The sequence below is a fragment of the Piliocolobus tephrosceles genome, chromosome 14 (assembly GCF_002776525.5).
Source record: "Piliocolobus tephrosceles isolate RC106 chromosome 14, ASM277652v3, whole genome shotgun sequence".
In the NCBI taxonomy this organism is placed as follows: Eukaryota; Metazoa; Chordata; class Mammalia; order Primates; family Cercopithecidae; genus Piliocolobus; species Piliocolobus tephrosceles.
The window spans coordinates 97,433,624-97,447,087 of NC_045447.1; positions in this window are offsets into that span (position 1 = coordinate 97,433,624).

A 13,464-nucleotide genomic window follows, 5' to 3' on the forward strand; every position below is an offset into this window, starting at 1 on the left:
TTATCAGAACCTGGGAGGGCGGGGCAGGGGCACAGGAGTAATCCTCATCTGTCAAGCAGTCGTGCAGCTACAGTGGCGTCATCTATTCAGTGAACACTTATTCCCACAGCACCTTCGCCGTGCCAGGCACTGTGCCGACAATTGGGATACAATTGTAAGGAAAACAGGTATATCAGGATCTACATGGAGCTGGCAGTCTAGTATGGGATAGGCATTAAACCAAACACATGAAATAAATGTCTAAGTATAAATCATGACGAGTGCCATGAAGGAAAACGCAGGTTCTGTGATCAGGAGACATGGGGGAGGGGCAGTCAGGGAAGTCCTGTCTGAGGAGGTGACAGAAGTCCCCTGTGAGCTGGGACCTGAAGTGTACCCCTGAGTTAAGAGGAGTTGGTGGTGGGTCAGAGAGAGCAGCAAGTGTAAGCGCCCGGGAGAGAACACACTTGACAAACTAAAGGGCTTGAACTAAGGCCAGTGCATAGTGACAATAAAAGACAGGGCTTGAGAGGTAGGTGAGGGCCAGATTACATGGAAAGTTGCAGGCAATGTTAAGCACTTGAATTTAATTCTAAGTGTGATTATTCCCCATCCAGGGTCTGGAGTGCAACAGCAATGGTCTATTTCTAAAAGATCCTCTGGACGCCACATGTAAAATGGATCGTTGGAGTGAGGAGACATAGGGTACACCACGAGTAGATGCAGGACAAGAAAATGAGGCAATTGCAGCAATTCAGAGGGAACACATGGCTTGGACTAGAAGAGTGGTGTGGAGATGAGGGAAAATGGACATTTGGGGAATATGTTTCTCCATATGCATAGGAAGGCATGGAACTAGAAGAAGGACAGAAAGAGAAGAGAAAACCACCCAGCACTGAGTAGTCAGGAGCCCCAACACTGAGTGACAGGAGTTAGGCTGTTATAAGGTAAAGCTGGTAACCATGACCATAGTCCACAACAATACTGAGCACTTGCCCTGTGCCAAGCTCTGGGCTAAATTCTTACACATACTATCATGTTGAATATTCTATGACCCTATGACAGAACCTTGGCACCCAATGACCATGAGACCTTCCACACCAGCCTGCACTGGCTAATTCCAAAAGTCTTTGACATAAAAAAATACAAACCTCTGCCTTATTTCAGGCAGTGCTGTTTCCAGCCTGTTACATGTAGCTGCAGCAAATCTAAACCAATAGGGAAATATGTCGAGACGTCTCATGGAATCCGCAGAAGAGGTAAGCCTTCAGGTTTCGAGATGGGCCAGCACCAGGACAGCCTGGGTGCCTCCACAGGAGGCCTTGGGCTCTAGAGCACTGCCCTTCACCTGCCTGGGCTTGGGGATCGCCTAGGGTCAGTTCCACATTCCAAATTCCCAAGAGAGAATAATCTGATTGGCTCAGTGTGGGTCACATGTCCTTCCCTGGACCAATTGGCTATGGTCTAGGGGGCAGGATTGCTGCTGGTCTCCCCACTACCGCCGAAGGTCCACTGCTAACAACTAACAGAGTGACCATTGCTAACAACTAACAGGGTGGTAGCAATGAGACTCTGCACACATCCCCTCAGGGCCTTTGAACATGCTCCTCCCTCTCTCTGGGCCCTCTCCCCACTATTCCTTGCCAGAGTAGCTCCTCTTTTTTTTTTTTTTTTTTTTTTTTTGTGAGATGAAGTCTCGCTCTATCGCCCAGGCTGGAGTGGTGCAGTGGCCGGATCTCAGCTCACTGCAAGCTCCGCCTCCCGGGTTCACGCCATTCTCCTGCCTCAGCCTCCAGAGTAGCTGGGACTACAGGCGCCCGCCACCTCGCCCGGCTAGTTTTTTGTATTTTTTAGTAGAGACGGGGTTTCACCGTGTTAGCCAGGATGGTCTCGATCTCCTGACCTCGTGATCCGCCCGTCTCGGCCTCCCAAAGTGCTGGAATTACAGGCTTGAGCCACCGCGCCCCGGCCTGGAGTAGCTCCTCTTATCCTTCTGATCTTGCTAAAATTGTCCCTTTTTCAGGGACACCTTTCCTACTCCACTCTCAATCCAAATTAGATCCCTCTGTTACAGCTTCTCATCCTCTTCCTTCACATGAAGGAAAATATTTCTGGTGTGCATTATTTCGTTTCATGCTTAAGGCCTGCCTCCTCCACCAGTCTGTAACGTCCTTGAAGGCAAGAACCACATTTAGGTTTTCCCCCCGCTCTACCTGCCAAGCTTTGAACCTAATGTCTAACACGCAGTTTGCACTCAATAAATATGTGTTGATTGAGTGAACCAGAACAAACATATCACATTTTCAATATTCTCGATTATCCAGAAACTGCTTTCTCAAGATACAGCCTGACACCTTCAGACTGTGGCCCACAGGGGCCTGTTCTAACTTTCCTGGATGCCTTAAATTTGTGACAGGGAGGACCCCGGTATAGTAGGACAAGCTCTGAACAAGGCAACGGGGATGGGGTTTGGGTCCCAGCTCTGGATAAGTCACTTCACTCAGTTGAATAACAAATTTCCCCATTCACAAATGAGGTTTTTGGATGAGATGATTTACAAAGCTCCTCTAGCACAAACGTCTGGAATTCTGATAACAATTCAATATTCTGTCCATGGTTGAAATTGCCCTGAACATGTGAAAAGAGAGAGACGTAAAGCGTTTACGGAGAGAAAGAGTATATGTTTTGGACAAAATCCACACTGACTAGCTGTTCTTTAATGGCAATCATTATAGATAGAAAGTGGCCAAAATGCAATAAAAAGTACAGAGTTGAAGATAATGAGAAAAACTGCCCATGAATGGAAAAATACAGCTTCTTCTAGTAACATAAAGTGAAAAGCCCAGGAAGCTGAGTACCATAGTGTGCGTAGCTCAACCTGCATCCCTTTGTAGAGGGATGGGAAGGAAAGGGGTGTTCCCCACCCTAACCTCCCACCTATCACCAGTTAGCTCAGCCTGCACTGAAACAAACCTCTGTAGCTGGAGTCCCGATTTCCTAATCCAGTCTCAGATTGTGGCCAACAGCCAAGTGAGTTACTGTTGAGACCCACATCCTCCCCCAAGAGATGACCAACACGAGCAAGATTTTGTGGTTATTCTATATGCATGACATACTGAAAAACAATGCCACATAATTAACAAAATGGCACACCGTAGGAGCGTGTCTCTCCCGAATTGTTCAGCACGTTCTTTACCTTCATAACTTTGGCTCTTTGTGTTAAATGTAAAATCTTTTTTAACATAATCTTGTACTTACATGCATATTTCTCCCTTCAATTGCATTTAGTCATATATTTTTAAATAAGGTAGATACTGTAAAAACAAATGGGCTTGGAATTCTCCATCCCAAATTTGTAATAGGACACTATTAAAACCAAGGTCCTCTTATAAATCATCTTGAATCATGTGATGCTATAGTTAAAACTGAAAGGATTTTGGATTTTAGTGTCAGACAAGCATTTTTTCAAGCCCCCAATTCACCATTTACTAAGTAGTTCTTCAACCTCACTCTGCCTGTTTTCTCATCTGCTAAATCCCGATCTTACAAGGTCACTGTGAAAAGTAAATGAGACGATGTATTTAAGTGCCGTGCCCTGCATCTAAACCACTGTAAGCCTCTCCTTTTCCCTCTCCCACTCACCAGGTGGTGGGATTTCAGGGGTCAGACCAATAGCTAGAGGCGGAGCCAGGCGTCCCAGAACCCCAGCTACTGTGTCTCAGAAGTGTAATAAAGGCTCAAGCCAAAGAGTGGCCTTAGGAATCATCCACTTCACTGACCCTCTCCCCTTGATCTAACAGATTAGAAAACTGAAGCCAACAGAACTGATCTCCTTTTTTACCTTATTTAACCTTCCATGAGATATTGCCCAGTTTATTTATTTGTTGAGCAATTGCCGTGAAAGGCACTATGTTGGGTCACTGGCATTCAAGTACTCATTTTGAATGTAGCAGTGTGCTAGGTGCTACAAACATGAACCCTACCCAGGATGAAATATACTTAGAGACATGCCAGTCCTCTCAAAACCCCAGTCCTGACCGGGCACTGTGGCTCACGCCTGTAATCCCAGCACTTTTGGAGGCCGAGGCGGGTGGATCACGTGGTCAGGAGATCAAGACCAGTCTGGATAACACGGTGAAACCCAGTCTTTACTGAAAATAAAAAAAATTAGCTGGGTGTGGTGACAGGCACCTGTAGTCCCAGCTACTCAGGAGGCTGAGGCAGGAGAATTGCTTGAACCTGGGAGGTGGAGGTTGCAGTGAGCCGAGATCACACCATTGCACTGCAGCCTGGGCAACAGCAAGACTCTGCCTCAGAAAAAAACAACAACAAAAAAAAAAACCCAGTCCTAGAGGAAGTTGGGAAGGAGGTGCAGAGGGTCAGGAGAAGACTATGGAAAAGGTTATGAATGATCCTTTAAGATAGAAAAAATAAACTAATCATCAATACATTGTATTAAGCCAACATTATTGCTAATCATGATGAATTCACCCATATTGAATCCATCAGTATCGATCATGAACCATGCCATTGTTAATCAATAAGCACCATCTTGCACAAAACTTCACTATGGCAAACACTTTGCCTCAGCATATTCAGTGGATGTTCTGCAGAATGTGACTCTGCTCCCCAGGAGGAAAAGGAACATTCACAGCAGTACCAGCTGCTTTCCAGAAACCCTGTGTGCAGAAACTCTTGAGGTACTTTTCATGTTTGTAATTCTGAGGGACTGTTATTCTTTTCCTGCTCATCCTCAGTGGATAGACTACTTCTGGAACCTGCTGCAGTCAACTCAAACAGTAGACAGGTGTCATGACAGTGCAGAAGGAAAAACAATGATGATATGTGAGTGTGTCTGGGAAACTGTAGGGCAGAAGTCAGAGTGGAAAAGGGCAGAACATCAGTTTGCATCAAACGATCACAAATATCAGCAACACCCAACATTCAGCATTTACTTCTCACATGGCTATGGGTTCTGCCCTCTCAGCTGAGCCCATCATCTGTATCTGCAGATTGATTGGCAGTTGCCTGAGCTGAGTAGCTTGGCTTTAAGGTAAAGGTCTAACTGGTTGGGGCTCCTCATAGCAGGTTGGGCTTACATCTGCTCTATGTGCATCAGTTCTGGGGGGCAGGGGACAACACTCTCATAGGCAGCAGCAAACTCTTCTTAAGGTCATGGCAGAAGCATAAGCAGTCAAGCAGAAAAAGTGATATTTCTTAAGGCCTAGGCTCAAAACTGGCACACTGTCACCTTTGCCCTCATTCCATCAGCCAGAGTAAGTCAGATGGCCAAGCCCAAAGACAAGGGACAGAGTGCTTCATACAGAGTCCTGCAGAGTCTCATGGTAAGGGCAAGGGATGTGGTTACAGGGCAGAGTAAAGAAAGGGGCCACTAAGTCAGTAGAACATAGACAGGCGGAAAGAAGCATCTAAACCAAACAGAGCACAAAATCAGGGTGACGCCGTCTACCAGTGTCTGATCAACAAGAAATGCAGCTACAAGAAAGTATCTGTCCTAGCCAGAGCAATCAGACAAGAGGAAGAAATAAAGGGCATCCAAATTGGTAAAGAGGAAATCACACTGTCACTGTTTGCTGATGACATGATCACATACCTAGAAAACCGTAAAGACTCATCCAAAGAGCCCCTGGGTACATGAATTCAGCAAAGTTTCAGGATACAAAATTAATATACACAAATTAGTGGCCCTGCTATTCAGCAACAGTGATCAAGCTGAGAATCAAATCAAGAACTCAACCCCTTTTACAATAGCTGCAAAAAAAATAAAATAAAATACTTAGGAATATACTTAACCAAGAAAGTGAAAGACCTCTGCAGGGAAAACTACAAAACATTGCTGATGACATAGATGACACAAACAAATGGAAACATATCCCATGTTCCTTGATGGGGAGAATCAATTACAAAACATGACCATGCTGCCAAAAACAATCTATAAATTCAGTGCAATTCCCATCAAAATACCACCACCATTCTTCAAAGAACTAGAAAAAAATCACAAAATTCATATGGAACCACAAAAGAGCCTGAATAGCCAAAGCAAGACTAAGCAAAAAGAACGAATCTGAAGGTATCATATTCCCCTACTTCAGACTATACTATAAGGCCATAGTCACTAAAACAGCATGGTACTGGTATAAAAACAGGTATATAGACCAATGGAACAGAGTAGAGAACCCAGAAATAAAGCCACATAGTTACAGTCAACTGATCTTCTACAAAGCAAACAAAAACATGAAGTGGGGAAAAGACATCCTATTCCACAAATGGTGCTGGGATAATTGGCAAACCACATGTAGAAGAATGAAACTGGATCCTCATCTCTCATCTTATATAAAAATCAACTCAAGATGGATAAAAGACTTAAATCTAAGACCTGAAACTATAAAGATTCTAGGAGATAACATTGGGGGAAAAAAAGGTTCTAGACATTGGCTCAGGCAAAGACTTTGTTATGGTTTGGCTGTCTCCCCACTCAAATCTCATCTTGAATTGTATCTCCCAGAATTCCCACGTGTTGTAGGAGGGACCCTGGGGGAGGTAATTGAATCATGGGGGCCAATCTTTCTCATGCTATTCTCGTGATAGTAAATAAGTCTCACAAAATCTGATGGGTATATCAGGGGTTTCCCCTTTTGCTTCTTCCTCTTTTTCTCTTGCTGCTGCGATGTAGGAAGTGCCTTTCGCCTCCTGCCATGATTCTGAGGCCTCCCCAGCCATATGGAACTGTAAGTCCAATTAAACCTCTTTTTCTTCCCAGTCTCAGGTATGTCTTTATCAGCAGTGTGGATATGGACTAATACAATGAATTCGTACCAGTAGAGTGGGGCATTGCTGAAAAGATACCTGAAAATGTGGAAGATACTTTGGAACTGGGTAACAGGCAGAGGTTGAAATAGTTTGGAGGGCTCAGAAGAAGATAGGAAAATGTGGGAAAGTTTGAAACCTTCTAGAGACTTGTTAAATGGCTTTGACAAAAATGCTGATAGTGGTATGAACAATAAGGTCCAGGCTGAGGTGGTCTCAGATGGAAATGAGGAACTTGTTGGGAACTGAAGCAAAGGTAACTCTTATTATGTTTTAGCAAAGAGACTGGTAGCATTTTGCCCCTGCCCAAGAGATCTGTGGAACTTTGAATTAAGAGAGATGATTTAGGGTATCTGGCAGAAGAAATTTCTAAGCAGAAAAGCATTCAAGAGGTGACTTGGGTACTGTTAAAAAGCATTCCGGGCCAGGTGTGGTGGCTGACGCCTGTAATCCCAGCACTTTGGGAGGCCAAGGTGGGTGGATCATAAGGTCAGGAGTTCGAGACCAGTCTGGTCAACATAGTGAAACCCCATCTCCACCAAAAACACAAAAATTAGCCAGGTGTGGTGGCATACACCTCTAGTCCCAGCTACTCAGGAGACTGAGGCAGGAAAATTGCTTGAACCTGGGAGGTGGAGGTTGCAGTGGGCAGAGACTGTGCACCACTGCACTCCAGCCTGGGTGACAGAGTGAGACTCCATCTCAAAAAAAAAAAAAAAAAACCCTCCATTTTAAAAGGAAAACAGATCATAAAAGTTCAGAAAATTTGCAGCCTGATGATGCAGTAGAAAAGAAAAACCCATTTTTTGAGGAGAAATTCAAGAGGGCAGCAGAAATTTGCGTAAGTGATGAGGAGCCTAATGTTAATCCCCAAGACCATGGGAAAATGTCTCCAGGCCATGTCAGAGAACTTCAGAGCAGCCCCTCCCATAACAGGCTCAGAGGCCCAGGAGGAAAAGGTGGTTTTGTGGGCTGGGCCCAGGGTCCCCATGCGGTATGCAGCCTAGGGACTTGGTGCCCTGTGTCCCAGGCCTCTCCAACCGTGGCGGAAGAAGGCCAAAGTACAGAGAAGTAATTCAGGAATGGAAAACCAAACATTGTATGTTCTCACTCATAAGTGGGAGCTAAGCTATAAGTTATGAGGATGCAAAGGCATAAGAATGATACAATGGACCAGGCATGATGGCTCATGCTTATAATCCCAGCTCTTTGGGAGGCCAAGGTGGGTGGATCACCTGTGGTCAGGAGCTCAAGACCAGCCTTGCCAACATGGTGAAACTCTGTCTCTACTAAAAATACAAAAATTAGCCGGGCATAGTGGCAGCTGCCTGTAATCCCAGCTACTCGGGAGTCTGAGATAGGAGAATCACTTGAACCCAGGAGGCAGAGGTTGCAGTGACCTGAGATCGCACCATTGCACTCCAGCCTGAGTGACAAGAGCAAAATTCCATCTCAAAAAAAAAAAAAGAATGATACAATGGACTTTGGGGACTCTGGGGAAAGGGTGGGAGGAGGGCGAAGGATAAAAAGACTACACATTGGGTACAGTGTACACTGCTCAGGTGATGGGTGTGCCAGAATCTCAGAATTCACCACTAAAGAATTTATCCATGTAACCAAACAGCAACTATTTCCCCAAAAACCTATTGAAATTTAAACACACACACACACACACACACACACACACTCACATACCTGGCAGTTAGGGGGAAGAAAGTATCCCATTTTTCAAGATGAAAAAGTTCTGGAGCTCTGAGCTGTGTTGCATAACAATGTGAATACACTTAACACTACTCAACTGTCCACTCAAAAATGGTTAAGGTGGTAAATTTTGTTTTGTGGATGTTTTTTGTACAAATTTAGGGGGTACAATTGCCATTTTGTTACATGGAAATATTGCACAGTGGTGAGGTCTGGACTTTTAGTACAATCATCACCTGAATAGTGTATTATAACCAATAAGTAATTTCTCATCCCTCAGCCCCTCCCACTCTCCCACCATTCTGAGTCTTCAATGTCTATTATTCTACACTCTATGTCCATGTCTACACACTATTTAGCTCCCACTTATAAGTAAGAACATATGGTATTTGACAGTTATCTGGGGCTTTTTTTTACTACAACTAATAATGTTTTTAAAAAGGAGGATTTACTCCATTATAAATTCTATCTGTGGTAACCAGCCTCCAAGACAACACCCCCAGTAATTCCTACTTCCTAACATTCACACCCTTGTGTAATTCCCTCCCATATGGTTCCAGAAGTGACTGTGACACAAGATTAGGTTATAAAAGGTTGTGGTTTACATATTGGTTCTCTATCTCTGTCTCTCTCTCATAACTCACTCTGGAGGAAGCCAACTACCATGTTGTGAAGCCACTCAGGCAGCTGATGGACAGACAGATGTAGTGAGCAGCTGAGGTCTCCCGCCAACAGCCTCCAACAATATGTGAGTGAGCTTAGAAGCAGCTCCTTCCCCAGCTGAGATTCCAGATGAGTCTGCAGCCCTACTGACAGCTTCACTGCCAGCCCACATTCCTGGCCCTCAGAAACTGTGCTATAATAAATGTTTGCTGTACTAAATAAATGTTTGCTGTTTTAAGCTGCTAAGTTTTGGGGTAATTTGTAATGTGGCAATAGGTAACTACAACCTTATGTGATGATCATTGATATTTATAATGACCCAGGACACTTAAATATTCTGACATATTTTCTTTTTATATATAGAGAGAGATAAAGACAAGGTTTTTCTATGTTGCCCAGATTGGTCTTGAAATCCTAGCCTTAAGCAATCCTTCTGCCTTGACCTCCCAAAGTGCTGTGATTATAGGCATGAGCTCTGTGCCCAGTCCTGACATGTTTTCTGAATCGCCAATAAAAGATGCAACTGCAGAATGTTTTCTAATATCACTGAAGACTTAGTATACTCAAATTCCCTGTGTGACAGTAAGTGTCACTCTCAGTCTACAAGGAAATTTGATTGAGTTGAAATCCACATCCCTCTACCCTTCAGGCTAACTAAGAATTTATTACAGAGAAGAAAAAAAAAGAGTGTGAGAGAGATGCCAAATAATAAGCAACTTAGCCATTTTATTTTATTTAAGAAATTGATCGGCCGGGCGCGGTGGCTCAAGCCTGTAATCCCAGCACTTTGGGAGGCCGAGACGGGCGGATCCCAAGTTCAGGAGATCGAGACCATCCTGGCTAACATGGTGAAACCCCGTCTCTACTAAAAAAAATACAAAAAACTAGCCAGGCGCAGTGGCCGGCGCCTATAGTCCCAGCTACTCGGGAGGCTGAGGCAGGAGAATAGTGTGAACCCGGGAGGCGGAGCTTTCAGTGAGCTGAGATCCGGCCACCGCACTCCAGCCTGGGCGACAGAGCGAGACTCCGTCTCAGAAAAAAAAAAGAAATTGATCTTAAAGGAAATTTAGAAAATGTATATCACATGAGCAAAAGTTTTGAAAGGCTGGCATACTTGGATTGACCCAAGAATGGACAACTAACTTTTCTTCAAGAAAATAAAGAATACAGAGGGAGCTATTTTTATAAGAGTGATGCAGTATAATTGTGGCTTCCACTCAAAGAAAATTTGGAGAAGCTTAATTTTCTGGGGAATTTGTACTTGTAAAAATTATCCTCATTACCGTATGGATCAAAGAATGAGAGAAAATGTACTTGAAGTGCATTAGAAAAGAAGATAATAGGTAATGCATGTCATCATTTAAAGTGTTGCCTGAATCAACTGGCCACTGTTAGAGGAGATAAGGACATACTCTGTCAAAGATACACAGAAGGGTATTTTTATTTTGTTTTGTTTTAAAGTGGATTTAATTTTTTTAATAAAATGTAACTCTTACTTAGTGGCAAGTATTCACATACTAACACCAGTGAAGGAGTGTTATGCAATGTCATTGGTGTCAGAGAGAGTTACCAGCAAGTGCAATGTAAGCAAAAACAGTAGCGGCCGGTTAGAGAATAAATCAAGCTGGAGGAGATGAAGGTCGAGATCAGTTTAGATTTCTAGCATATCAGACATTATTCATTCCTGCTTTGCCCGCAGGGAGTACTTTCTTGGGTCGCTCACTGCTGCTGGCACCTGTAAATTAGGCAGGAAAGATCCCAGTTATGTGTGTGTATGACACATTACACACAAAGACGTATATAAAATCTACAGGTCCACTTTGAAATAAAAGAATAAGATAAACATCTGTGTAATCAATATCTATGCTAAGAAATCGAATATTACCAGTTCACTAGAGGACATTTTGTGCCTCTTCCAACACCTTTCATTTCGAATTTTAGGTTAATCCTTCTTTTCTTCTCTGCACAGTGTGTGTGTGTGTGTGTGTGTGTGTGTGTGTGTCTTTTAACTACAAACATATTGCTTAATTTTCTTGTTTTTAAATTTTCTGTAATTGAGGATCATATGGATTTTATTCTTACAATCAGCAATATGGCTTTGATTTGCTTTTTCAGCTGTAATTTATTCATTGTATTTGTTGTACAGGGCTCTATTGTTTGAATATGACATGACTTATAAAACCACTTCACCACTGATAGACATTCAGATTTTTTTCCAATTCCAGAGTATTATGAACGAGACTTCTTGAACATTTGCATACATGTTTCCTGGTGTATAAACCCAGGAATAGAATTGCAGAATTGTATTAGATTGGTGCAAAAGTAATGGCAGTTTTTAGATATATAGACCAATGGAACAGAACAGAGAACTCAGAAATAGCACCACACATCTACAACCATCTAATCTTCAACAGACCTGACAAAAGCAAGCAATGGGGAAAGGATTTCCTATTTAATAAATGGTGCTGGGAAATCTAGCTAGTCCATATGCAGAAAACTGAAACTGGACCCCTTCCTTACACCTTACACAAAAATTAACTCAAGATGGATTAAAGACTTAAATGTAAGACCTAAAACCATAAAAACCCTAGAAGAAAACCTAGGCAATACCATTCAGGACATAGGCATGGGCAAAGACTTCATGACTAAAACACCAAAAGCAATGGCAACAAAAGCCAAAATTGACAAATGGGATCTAATCAAACTAAAGAGCTTCTGCATAGCAAAAGAAACTATCTTCAGAGTGAATAGGCAACCTACAGAATAGGAGAAAAATTTTGCAATCTATCCATCTGACAAAGGGCTAATATCCAGAATCTACAATAAATGTAAACAAATTTACAAGAAAAAAATAAACAACCCCATCAAAAAGTGGGCAAAGGATATGAACAGACACTTCTCCAAAGAAGACATTTATGCAGCCAACACACACATGAAAAAATGTTCATCATCACTGGTCATCAGAGAAATGCAAATCAAAACCACAATGCAATACTATCTCATGCCAGTTAGAATGACGATCATTAAAAAGTTAGGAAACAACAGATGCTGGAGAGGATGTGGAGAAATAGGAATGCTTTTACACTGTTGGTGGGAGTGTAAACTAGCTCAACCATTGTGAAAGACAGTGTGGCAATTCCTCAAGGATTTAGAACTAGAAACACCATTTGACCCAGCAATCCCATTACTGGTTATATACCCAAAGGACTAGAAATTATACCACTATAAAGACACATGCACATGTATGTTTATTGCAGCACTATTTACAAAAGCAAAGACTTGGAACCAACCCAAATGCCCATCAGTGATAGACTGGATAAAGAAAATGTGGCACATATACACCATGGAATACTATGCTATGCAGCCATAAAAAAGAATGAGTTCATGTCTTTTGCAGGAACATGGATGAAGCTGGAAACCATCATCCTCAGCAAACTAACACAAGAACAGAAAACCAAACACTGCATGTTCTCATTCATAAGTGGGAGTTGAACAATGAGAATCCATGGACACAGGGAAGGGAACATCACACACTGGGGCCTGTTGAGGGGGTGGGGGGCAAGGGGAGGGAGAGCATTAAGACAAATACCTAACCCATGTGAGGCTTAAAACCTAGATGACGGGTTGATAGGTGCAACAAACCACCAATGCACATGTATACCTATGTAGCAAACCTGCACATTCAGCACATGTGTCCCAGAACTTAAAGTAAAATTTAAAAAATTAATTAATTTTAAAAAATGGTCCTAACCTAATAGGATATGTGCATATTCTGTTTTACTCTATCAGGTGAAACTGTTTTTTCCAGAGCAGTGATAAGAGTTTACATTTCCTTCAGCAGACGACAAGTATCTTCAAGTGTCACACTCCAGCCAGCATTTGGTACTGCTCCACTTTGGATTTTTCCAGTTTGCTTCGTATGTACATGGTACCTCACAATTTTATTTTGGTGGTTTGTTTTTGTTTTTTGTTTTTTGTTTTTGAGACAGGGTCTCACTCTGCAGCCCAAGCTGGAGTGCAGTGGTAGGATCACAGCTCACTGCAGCATCGACCTTCTGGGCTCAAGCACTGCCCACAACCTCAGCACCTCCCCACCCCTATCCAGTATCTGGGACTACAGGCACAAGCCACCATGCTTGGCATTTATATTTTAATTGCATTTCTCTAATTACTAATAAGGTTAAGATCAAACATTTTTTCCTATGTTTATGGACCACTTATGTTTCCTCTCCTATTAAATTCTTGTTTATGTATTTACTCTTTTTTTTCTATTAGGTTTTCTGTCTCTTTAAT